Source organism: Poecilia reticulata, linkage group LG3 (genome assembly GCF_000633615.1).
Source record: "Poecilia reticulata strain Guanapo linkage group LG3, Guppy_female_1.0+MT, whole genome shotgun sequence".
NCBI lineage: Eukaryota > Metazoa > Chordata > Actinopteri > Cyprinodontiformes > Poeciliidae > Poecilia > Poecilia reticulata.
Genome location: NC_024333.1, coordinates 11,686,048 through 11,696,612, shown reverse-complemented (window position 1 = coordinate 11,696,612; position 10,565 = coordinate 11,686,048).

The following is a 10,565-nucleotide window of genomic DNA, read 5'->3' as shown; positions in this document are numbered from 1 at the left end:
TATAACATATTTTATTGAATATAAATTGAAATAAAATGTACATTCATATTTTATTGAATATAAATGTAAATAAAATTTTAATTTATATTAATGAGGCTGCTGGTACTTCATAGAGGGTGAAAGTGTCATATGATTTATGTGGGTAAAAAAGCCTTGTATACACACAAAAACACTATACACACATGGAAAAAAATATTTTTCTCATGACTGCTGCTACATGTTCATTTAAAGTTTTCATTCAGGGTAGTGAAAGCTGACTGGATGTTTTCGTGTTTATGTAACAACACATTGAAAGCTATATCTGGCTGCTGTGATCAGAGTAAATCTACATCTTAGAATACATATATATATATATATATATATATATATATATTTTTTTTTATTTAGTTATTTTATTTGACAGATAGAGCCTTTAATAGTTGGATATGATCTCAAGTATACGACCCACAACAAAACAGCCTTAGATTATGATTGGATCTTACATGACTGGATTTACAATCAAAATGAAACGTATTGGGGCAGCAAATTACTTTTTAATGTTGGGGCTTGACAGGTTTTAGCACAGTCAGCCTAAGTTTGATTGCATTTCCATTTATATTGGATTACGAGATGGCAGCATGATTTCTTCATGGTTAGCACTGTCTCCTTGCAGCATAAGATTTTCAGTGTGCAGGTTTGCAGAGCATGTTCCTCTAACGGTACAAACACTACTGGAATCAGTGAAATGTTCTTCCTATGCAAATTTATTTTTGCTCCACATATATAAGGACAAGCCTCAGATAAATACTGACATAGCTAAAAGGTTAATTCTTCTGAAATGACTAATCTGTCCAGGTTTACCAGTCTGTACCATTTATGGTGATGGTTTTCTTTGGGCTTCTTTCACACTGCAACTTGATAACCTTCAGTAACAAGAGGAATGCTTTTCACTTGTTGAGAGGGAACAGCCTTCCTTCCCACATTAACATCCTCTTTGCTGTGGTGCTCCGTTTCCCACCTGCTTGCTTCTCCTCGTCTTCCCCGTTCCCAGCTGTTGGCCATTGTCTTTCTGCCTACCTGACCCCTCACCCTCCATCGCTCCACTGTGGTACCTTTGTAATGATGACATCTGAATCCTGTGATCCCGCTAAATGCGTTTTTTTTTCTTACATAATTTCTACATTGGCCCATCAAACAAATCCATTCTGTTCTTTATATATGGGGAGAAACTAAGGCGGCCATTTGAAAATGACTTCTCTGGGATCAAATTTATTTACAAAGTTCTTGATGAAATAGGAGATTTGGTGCAACATAAATAATCCTTAATGGGCTTCTTTAATACTAATCAAATTTGTAACACATCTGAAAAGAATTTTTCAGACACTTGAAACTATACAGCATGCATAGATCAAACAAAACAAACATAATATTTGATCAAATCAGATTAGATTCACTTAGATTAACATACATCTGAGAGATTAAAAGCACCATGTTGTTTGACATGTTATGCACATATTTATGGATTTTTCTCTACCCTGATGATGTTTTTCTCCACGTGTTTAAAGTGTTGTTTGCATTTGCACCAATGAATATCAGGAATTTAACGACCACCGGCCTGGTGAATGGCTGCACTAATAATATGCAAAGCAATGGGTTTCATGCCTTGTTTGAATCTCTAAGCAAATAAAAATTTGCCTCGCAAAGCCAAGTTCTAACTTTCAGATTTGAAAATATGACAGCCAGAGTGTTGGGGAATGCCACCTCCTTTACATAAAATCAAGGACATGGTTCCTGAATACAAGGCATTTTGAATGTGGGTTTGCACATGAAGGAGAGTGAAAATGTTTTAGTCTGGAGCATGAATGTGTACGGCATCCATATATGTGACATACAGTTGAGGGGGAAAAAAAAGTATTTGCAAACATAAAAATGTAATTATTCAAAAAGATTTTTTCCTAGGGCTACAACATGTGGCAAATCATTTTGAACAAAACTTTCTCTAACTTACTAGGTTTATTTTTGAAGCTTACATTATTTTACTTAGTGCTCCAAAATAACAAAGTTCTACAAAAAACAAAACTCCGGGTTGGAGTTATTGTCCCTCTGAACAGACAGACTTTTTTTATTGAGCAGCAGCTCAAACCATCATTGTGTAATCATGTGCTTAAACTCTCTGCAGTTTTCTCAAAATTATTCAAACCCCTGGAAGATTTTGATGTAAAACTATTTTCAACTAAGAAACATGTTTTAGATAGGTAATATTTAATGTATTTCTCAAAAGATAATAAAACAATATTAAAAAAAGAAAAAAGATGGAGTTTGGAGAAAAAAAGAGGAAGCCAGATTAAGTAAGCTTGATGATAAGAAGAGTCTGGTAGTAGATTATGCTTACTGAAAGGATATGTAAAGATTTTAAAAGATAATCAAAAGTAATCAGGAGCAAAGTTTTGGCTGGGTTGTTGACGTGTCTTCCAGCATGAGACTGAACCAAAATCTGTGTCACTATTGGTAAAAAAACTACCCACAGAAGACCCAAGTAAACATTGTGGACTGACCTGCACAAAGCCCTGACTCGGATCTGATTGAAAATGTGTGGGGCGAACCAAAAACAGAGGCCCACACTGGAAGGCCATCAAATCTGAAGAAATTTAGGAGAGTTTTCAAAAAATAATAGACTGGGATTCTGCTGGAGAAATGTCAGAGACCTGTTGAAAATTATAACAAAGAACTGTAGGCTATTATCTAGCAAATCTGAAAAATGACTACTACCATCTGAGGTGGCTGTAATTATTTTGACCCAGGAAGCTCTTAGAAAGGCTGGGTTTAACACTCTTTGCTTTGTTTAACAACAGATAGACGGACAGATAGATATTCACACAGCTACCATACACTTATTAAAAATAAAAAGCTGGCTGGGTTTAGACTGTACTTCGGAGATTCAACCTTTAATGAGGAAGATAGGTGCTACTTGTCAGTGGTAATGACTGTTTTCAGTGTGCAGCAGACCATGCACTGTACGTGTCATTCTTCAAACATCCTGCCAAACATTTGTTGCCAGGCACCGTTGTGCTACTCATAACACATGACAATTTAATGGTCAAAATGGGGCCAGTTAGCTTAACCAGAGACAGCGTGGACTAGGGGTGAATGATGAGTCAGCAGTCGGTTATTGATCTTTGCCATTGCCACGTATAGATCTAAGCAGGAAGGCAACCCCTGGGTAAAGGACCCTTCTGTGACTTTTATGAACTCATCCACTTAGTATCTAATGGTTACATGGCATATAAAAAGAATGAACTAAGTTAGGAACTAAGTTTAGATAATGTGTGAACCTTAGTCTGACTCTCTGTAGCATGGCTGACATTTTAGCAAATAAATTATTTTTTAATTTCGGAAATCCCACAATATCTTTGTTTATTTGAAATACACATAGTAGATTAAATAAATAGATTGGATTAAATAAATACAACTATACACATGAAGGTGTATTATTACAAGGCAGCATTCTGCTGGTACATGCTGGATGCTAAACTTTTTGTGGATGCTACATAAACTATCTCAATTAGCCCTTAGAACTTTTCACATTTTCTCACAACTATTAATTTCAGGGGATTTTATTTAGATCTTGTGTAATAGAAAAAACAAAGCGGTGCATAACTGTGAAGTAAAAAAAAACAAAACAAAAAAAAAAATCACAGTTTTAATGCACCCCTACAACTTGTTCCCGGATTCAGGAAAAAGAAGATAGCAAAGCAGGCATACATACTCTTTCTACATAAAGTGTTTCTATGAAAATGTGTTTTAACAGAAATAAACTTTTCCAAAACTGTTCCCAAAATGTTAGGGGAATGAAACAGTCCAAAATGTCTTGTGATGTTGTAATGCTGTATTAAGAGTTTCTTTCACAGGAACTACAAGGGTGAGCCAAATTCCTTAGAAACAGCCCCACACCATTACCCCCTCTGTAACAAACGTCTCACACTTGACAGTGCAGTCAGGCAAGTACCCCTCTCCTCGAAACTGACCCATTTACTGAATTGCCAGATCGAAAGGCACGATTCATGATTTCAGAGATGTTTCCATTGTCCTGTAAGTTGCCTACCACTTCTTGGCTGAGTTGCTGCCATTCCTAACTGCTTCCATTATGTTGTAATAGCTGTATCACTTGACTGTAGCATACTTGGTAGCAAAGACATTTTATGAAAGGACTCGATGTATATTGGCATTGGATTACAATAATATGCTAGAATTCACTGATCTCCTGAGAGCGACCTATTCTTTCACAAATATTTGCAGAAGCAGTGTGAAAGGCTCGGTGCTGGATTTTATTACACCTGTGGCCATGGACGTTATTGGAACACCTGAATTCAATGAACCGGATGGGCTAGCGAATACTTTTGGCAACATAGCATTATGTGTAAATGGCATGTGAGACTGATGTAAACTGACAGCTGCTGGCGCTCACAAAATAACTTACTGTGCAGTTTTTGTGTTATAATGGGTGTACAGGCTGGTATTTCACATTGCATACCATACAGGTTGCTGCTCACATGCCTGTGTCTCAAAGGTAATCATCTTGATCATAGCTGTGCCTCCAGTCCTCCAAAATAAGAGTTGGACTGCAAAGCTGAGCATCCGGTTGTTCCTGGTAGACAAAGTTCCAGGAACACATGAGGCATGACTTTCTGATCACTGACTGACAGCTATGATCAAAGCCCTCTGACAGTGTGGAGCAGCACTGTTTGTATAGTTTTTCCGGCCGCTGTCAGAGTGTGGGAGAAATATATTTTCTTCTTTATCGTCATGGGGCTGCACAGCAGTATGTTGACAGCTCGGAACTTGTTAGCAGCCATTGTTACAACAAAGCCATATGGTACTTCTGCAGGAAAGTAAATGTGATGTGGGTAATTAAAAAAAAACAACATTTGTATTATATTGTTTGTTAACCTTTTTATCACAGTGCTAAGATGCAAATAAAAACTTTTTCAAAACGGATTCAGGTTGCATACACATAATTAACTTATTGTTATGTAAAGTGATGCAGATACACTTATTCACCTTCATATTCAGACAAAACTAGTATATTCTAAAAAGAAAACATATAAACAGATACATAAATACTGTATCTAAATCTAATTTTAAATAGTTCTTTTGGAAGGCAAAAGTAATTTTTTGCTCTGTTTTTAAAAGATGTGTCTTTAGATTTCCATTGTTTCAGTTCTTAATGTTCTCAATAAATAAAACATTTATTGAGAACATTTAAACAGTTATTACTATCATTATGCCTGTACTGTAATAAATAGTTGCATAGCTTTAAAACAAAAAGCACATTATTGTGAAAAGAACTCATGCACTTTAAGTTTTTATACATATTTAACAATAAAGATATCCATGATGTTAAAAGTATTTCTAAGATTATAATATTTCTACCTCAAATAAGACATGTTGGGTAGTTTGTTTCAAATGTAACAAATAAATCAGATCCATCAGAATTACTCTATCTTCAAATCTGATTTTCAGATATATCTCTCCAAACCAGCTGATTGCTGTATGCTTTTGAGCTGGTAAATAGTGAAACACAGATCTCTCTTTGACCTAGAAATTTCTGTCCACAGAAAAATGCTGGGAACAGCTCCTCTGGTAACACTATCAGTTTCTGTAATTTGCAATAGGACATGGTCAGCACACTGAAAACAGAGGTCGGGACCGTGCCGGAAAAAGAGATAGCAAGTTGTTGGTATGATATTGATACAGTAAATTTGTCCAAGCAGAACACAATGAGGCAGCTTGGGAGCATCAGTTCAGTAAAACTGATACAGCTAAATGATGATGCGGTTGAAGAAATGGAGCATCTATTGTGATCATATCCTAATCACACTTATACCTTCATAAACTTGTGAGTACATGAATCGGGAAAGGAAAACCAAATGGCAAAATTGAACCAGTCACATATAGGTCCACATAAACCATTATCAGGTTTTACAAAATCCCTCTATAAAGTCTACATGTAGATCTGTTACACAGTCATCAAATTAGTATCCAATGTGTCGTCACTCTTCACAGCTAAATCTGACCTATAAAGTATGTAAAATCCCCATAAAACCCGGGATTAACCTGCAAGCAAACAAGATTTACATTTTGGCCACAAATCATGATCCAGACAGAAGATGAGTGCCATAAGGCTTCCTTTCCACTAAGTGGCTTATTAGTCACAGTAATTTATTAATGCCCACCTGTTTCTGCTTACAATCATTTCACAGTTCAGTTACCAAGTATGACAAAGGCCAAAGGTTTGCCTGCAAGGAAAACTAACATCCTCATTATTTCTGAGAGAAAAAAACCCCAAAAAATTCCCACTTAAAAATAAAAGTTGAAATGGCAGCACTAATGACAAATAATGATGAATGTGAACAAGAGCAACCAGTATGCACTGTTTTATTTGTCTTTTGCTTTCTGTTGCTCCAAATCAAGAGTGGGTAGCTTTTCTCTCCTAGACTCAGTCACTGCGGCATAACACTACATTTGGAAATATAAGTGGCATCGGTAGACATTTTGCACTTTTTCTCATTCATATTCACTCAAAAGTAACTTGGCTCACTAAATGGCTAATTTGTGAAAAATTGTCAACAATGATGATATGAGCTGAAAATAGACTGCTCTCTGACACAGGAACAGAGAGGATTCTAAGGGATGTCTATAAGACACAATGTGTAGCCCAGACCCTGTTGGTTCTCAACATATCATCTGTCTCAACATTTGCCCTGTCTGCTTTACCTCCATCCACCCACACAATAAGTAACTTTCCAGATATCATTGCAGTTCCAATTTACCAATCATCATTCCATCCGGATTTAGTTTTCCTTTTCAGAGTTGCTGAAATAAAAAGCTGAAGTCAGCTGCCTTCACACGAGTTCGGAAATGTAATTTCCCTGGTGAGGCAGCATTGGTGAGTTCCCACCCAGCTGGTTGTGGTCAGGAAACGTACTTGAGGGAAGCACACATTTTCATAAAACTTAATTTCAGCTGGTTGTATTTGTACCGTTTCTTTTTGTAAGTCGCTTCACTATTAACATTTTCAGAGTGAGTGCGTTTTTCAAAAACGAGTAGAGACTGCAAAAGGATGCCACTTGTTCAAAATGGATTCCTCAAAATCAAGGAGTCGTATCAGCAAATGGCTTCATCGTGCTTTCACTACATCAGTTCACTATGTGTTTTCAATGCAAAAAATTTAGATCATGCTGATTACACAATACACTCTTTGCACAGCCATTCGAAACCAAAAACAATCTGTATTTAGTGAGGGAAATGACCACTGGACATGTGCGCTTCACATTTTTGCTGCACATGCTAGTTGCAGGCCTAATTTATTCACAGAATTACCACCAGCAACCTCTGAGTTAAACTTTACTGTCATCAGTAAAGCCTGATGTTTGCTAGACAAAAATTCCTCGAATTCAGAAACATTTTCAGGAAAGAATAAGAAAGAAACACACCAAATTGACAGACTTTAAGAACTGGTTCAACATTTTTGCTTGAAATTACTTCAGAAATGAAATGACAATTAGCTTATAGTATATTATAGTATATATATCTAATAGTATTTTCATATACTTCCGAATGCTGTTCAGCCTACATAATGCTTGTCAAAAAGGACTCGCAATTTCTTGGAAGGAATGAGAAACTGCGACTGTGACTTCACAACTTTTTGCTGTGAAGGTTGAGCTAACAGTTGTGAACATTTTAATTCTGATGCACTAAAGCATTTGAGAAAAACTGCCAATGTCTTGGCTTTTTTGGTTCAATAATTTAACAGTTGCATTGTGTCTAGAGACAAAGCTCTTCAAGGACGACATTCATGCCAAATCCAACCAGTAATGAGCAGAGCAGAAATTAATTCATCATAAAGATCAAATAACCATTATTTTTGTTTTATGTAGTTTAGAAAAACAGGGAAGGCACAAATGAATATACAGGTCAGAAGTGCAGAGTTCATCACATCCAGCTCTAGTTTTCATGCAGGGTGCAAGTTCTGAAAAGTGTTAACCTTTCGTGGGATTTAATTGCTCCACAGGGGACATCCAGATTTGAACTGGAGGACCTCTTGATCTGCTGTCAAGTGCTCTACCACTGAGCTGTGCCCCCCTACATCAAGGCGCACCATTGACATAAAGTTAATGATCAACCACATCATTTGCATTTTCTTGTGGTTTGCTGCTTACAAACAACATAATCTCACTAATCAAGCCTACTTTCCAAACTGTCTTCAGTAGATTCAGTTTTGCCTGGTTTCTTAGAATTCCTGAAACTTTTCAACAAGATTGAGGAAGGAAATTGACCCATTAAACAGAGTAACAATATAATGACGGAGGAGATGCCTGAACAGCAGACATGGAGCAAAACAAAAAATAGACAAAAATTAAGTAAAAGCAAGGCCTGTATTGAGCATTTTCTTCCGATCAGTACACTTTTTATTCACGTTTCTTCAAGTGATCTAACTACAAATGCTGGAAACCGAAACTGAAAGGACCAAAACTGTTGGAAAACAGAAAGATAATTGAGATGAAAACAACCTGTTACTTGCAGCTAAACTGTTTTAAAAAGTGTGTCAATAAATATGAGGGAGAATTGCAGGTTGTGAGCATCTGAAACACAATATTTATCCAGACTCAGGTGTTCCGATGTGAATTTGAGACCTCTTCGTCTGCAGTCAAATGTGCCACCACTGAACTTGTCTAAAACGTTCTCGAAAAACAGTTTTTTTCGAGAACTGTGCACCTACTGCATTTTGTAGGTGCTGTTTCAGTCAGTCTTCCTCTGGGGATTAAGTTTTGTTTTCCTGCTGATGTATTTCATCAGTTTGGAGCCAGACAACTGTAATAAGACAGAACCTTGAATTTATCTGATGAAATACAGGAGAAAGGCGAATTAATGAAATAACAGCATACTTTGTGCTTCAATGTTTTTGCCAGGTTTCCCTTCTTTTTTTTTTTTCCACAGTGATGTTGCAATGGTTCATGGACAAAACATAACATTCTTGTAAGCCAAAGAATGAACCAAAGAACTGCTAGAGAGACTGAATCAGACAGCTACATCTTGAAGATTGTGGAAATTCTACAGTTTGAGTTTTAAAAATTGACATTTTAATATGTTCAATACATACACAAAATTGGTAGTCCAACTTCCCTCAATTGAGGTGAAATGTGTTTTCAGTGGATTCAGATAAGTTTTCAGTAAAACTGAATCAGAACGGGACGAACATAGCCCCTCATTCAAGTACAAGTGTGAAAAAAGGTGAGATGATGAGGACTAACAAACTGGCTACATGTCTTTTTGCTCACTTTCAACATTCTATAAAGATTTATGTGTTTTGCTCTTTCTATTGAAACCACCCATTTATACCTTGGTAAAGTTCAAAAGCAAGCATAGCGTCATTCATGCACAGCACCTGAGCAGGAGGTTTTCAGATTTGAACAAGACCTCTTCATCTGCAGTCAAATGCTCTACCACTGACCGACCGATGTCCCTTCAAAGAAGAGACAAGACAGAAAACATTTTACACGAAACCAGGCAATTTGACTCTTGCTACTTTTCCTATCAATTCTAACAGTTTTCAGTGGCGCGACTTAATTTTTCATGGCCACAACATGTAAATTGAAGCTTGAATATTTTATACACTTCTTTGTTAATGCACTTATAAATTATACATATTGTGTATGACTTTATGAAATTAAAGTGACCTACTGAGTGGTTTTCTACGTTTTCAATAAAAATGAGGAAGATATACGATGTCATAAAATTGTTTTCATTTAAGAAGCAAAGGACTGAGCGATGACACTGGATCACACAATAGCAAGGTTGATGGCGTCAAGGTTAGCTATACTCACACTATATAAGCAGTGTGAAATGGTATAGAGGAAAAGTACTGTACACGTGAAGAAAAGCATGTATCAAATCCATAGTCAGCCCAGACCAACTAAAATCTGATAGTATCTCAAAAGTATTCTTGGAGTTGTGGCCAAATCACTGGAGAAAGCGAATAGATCTTCATAAAAAAAAGTCTTACTTTTGCGAACATACTCTATTAAGGGTAATGGTCACGGATACATTTCTAAACGTCTGAATATCCCAATTAGCACCACTGGACCCAAAAATCCAGAAGCTGAATTAACATAATTTTAGCATAAGTCAGGAACTGCCAGATGCCCCTCTCTTAAGATTTCTGACAGAGAAACCTTAAAAGTTCCTGGTAGCTCCATGGTTGATTCTTTTTACATCCTTGATATTTAATATGTGCCTTTTTTTTCTCAACACTTTTCTTGTGACCCTGTTGACTGTTAACAAAACATTTGTTGATTCTATGATCACACTCCAATATGTTTGCAGTTTAAAAAGTGATGCATCTCTCTGAAAGTCTTGTAATTTTGACTGTACAGAGCAAGTTAAATCTCTTTTGGGGTCATTTTGACTAAAGAAAAGAAGTGGCCTATTAATTACGTACACCTTGACGTAGAGTATTGACCTTCTTGGGTTATTCCATCTCCCAATACACACACACACACACACACACACACACACATATATATATA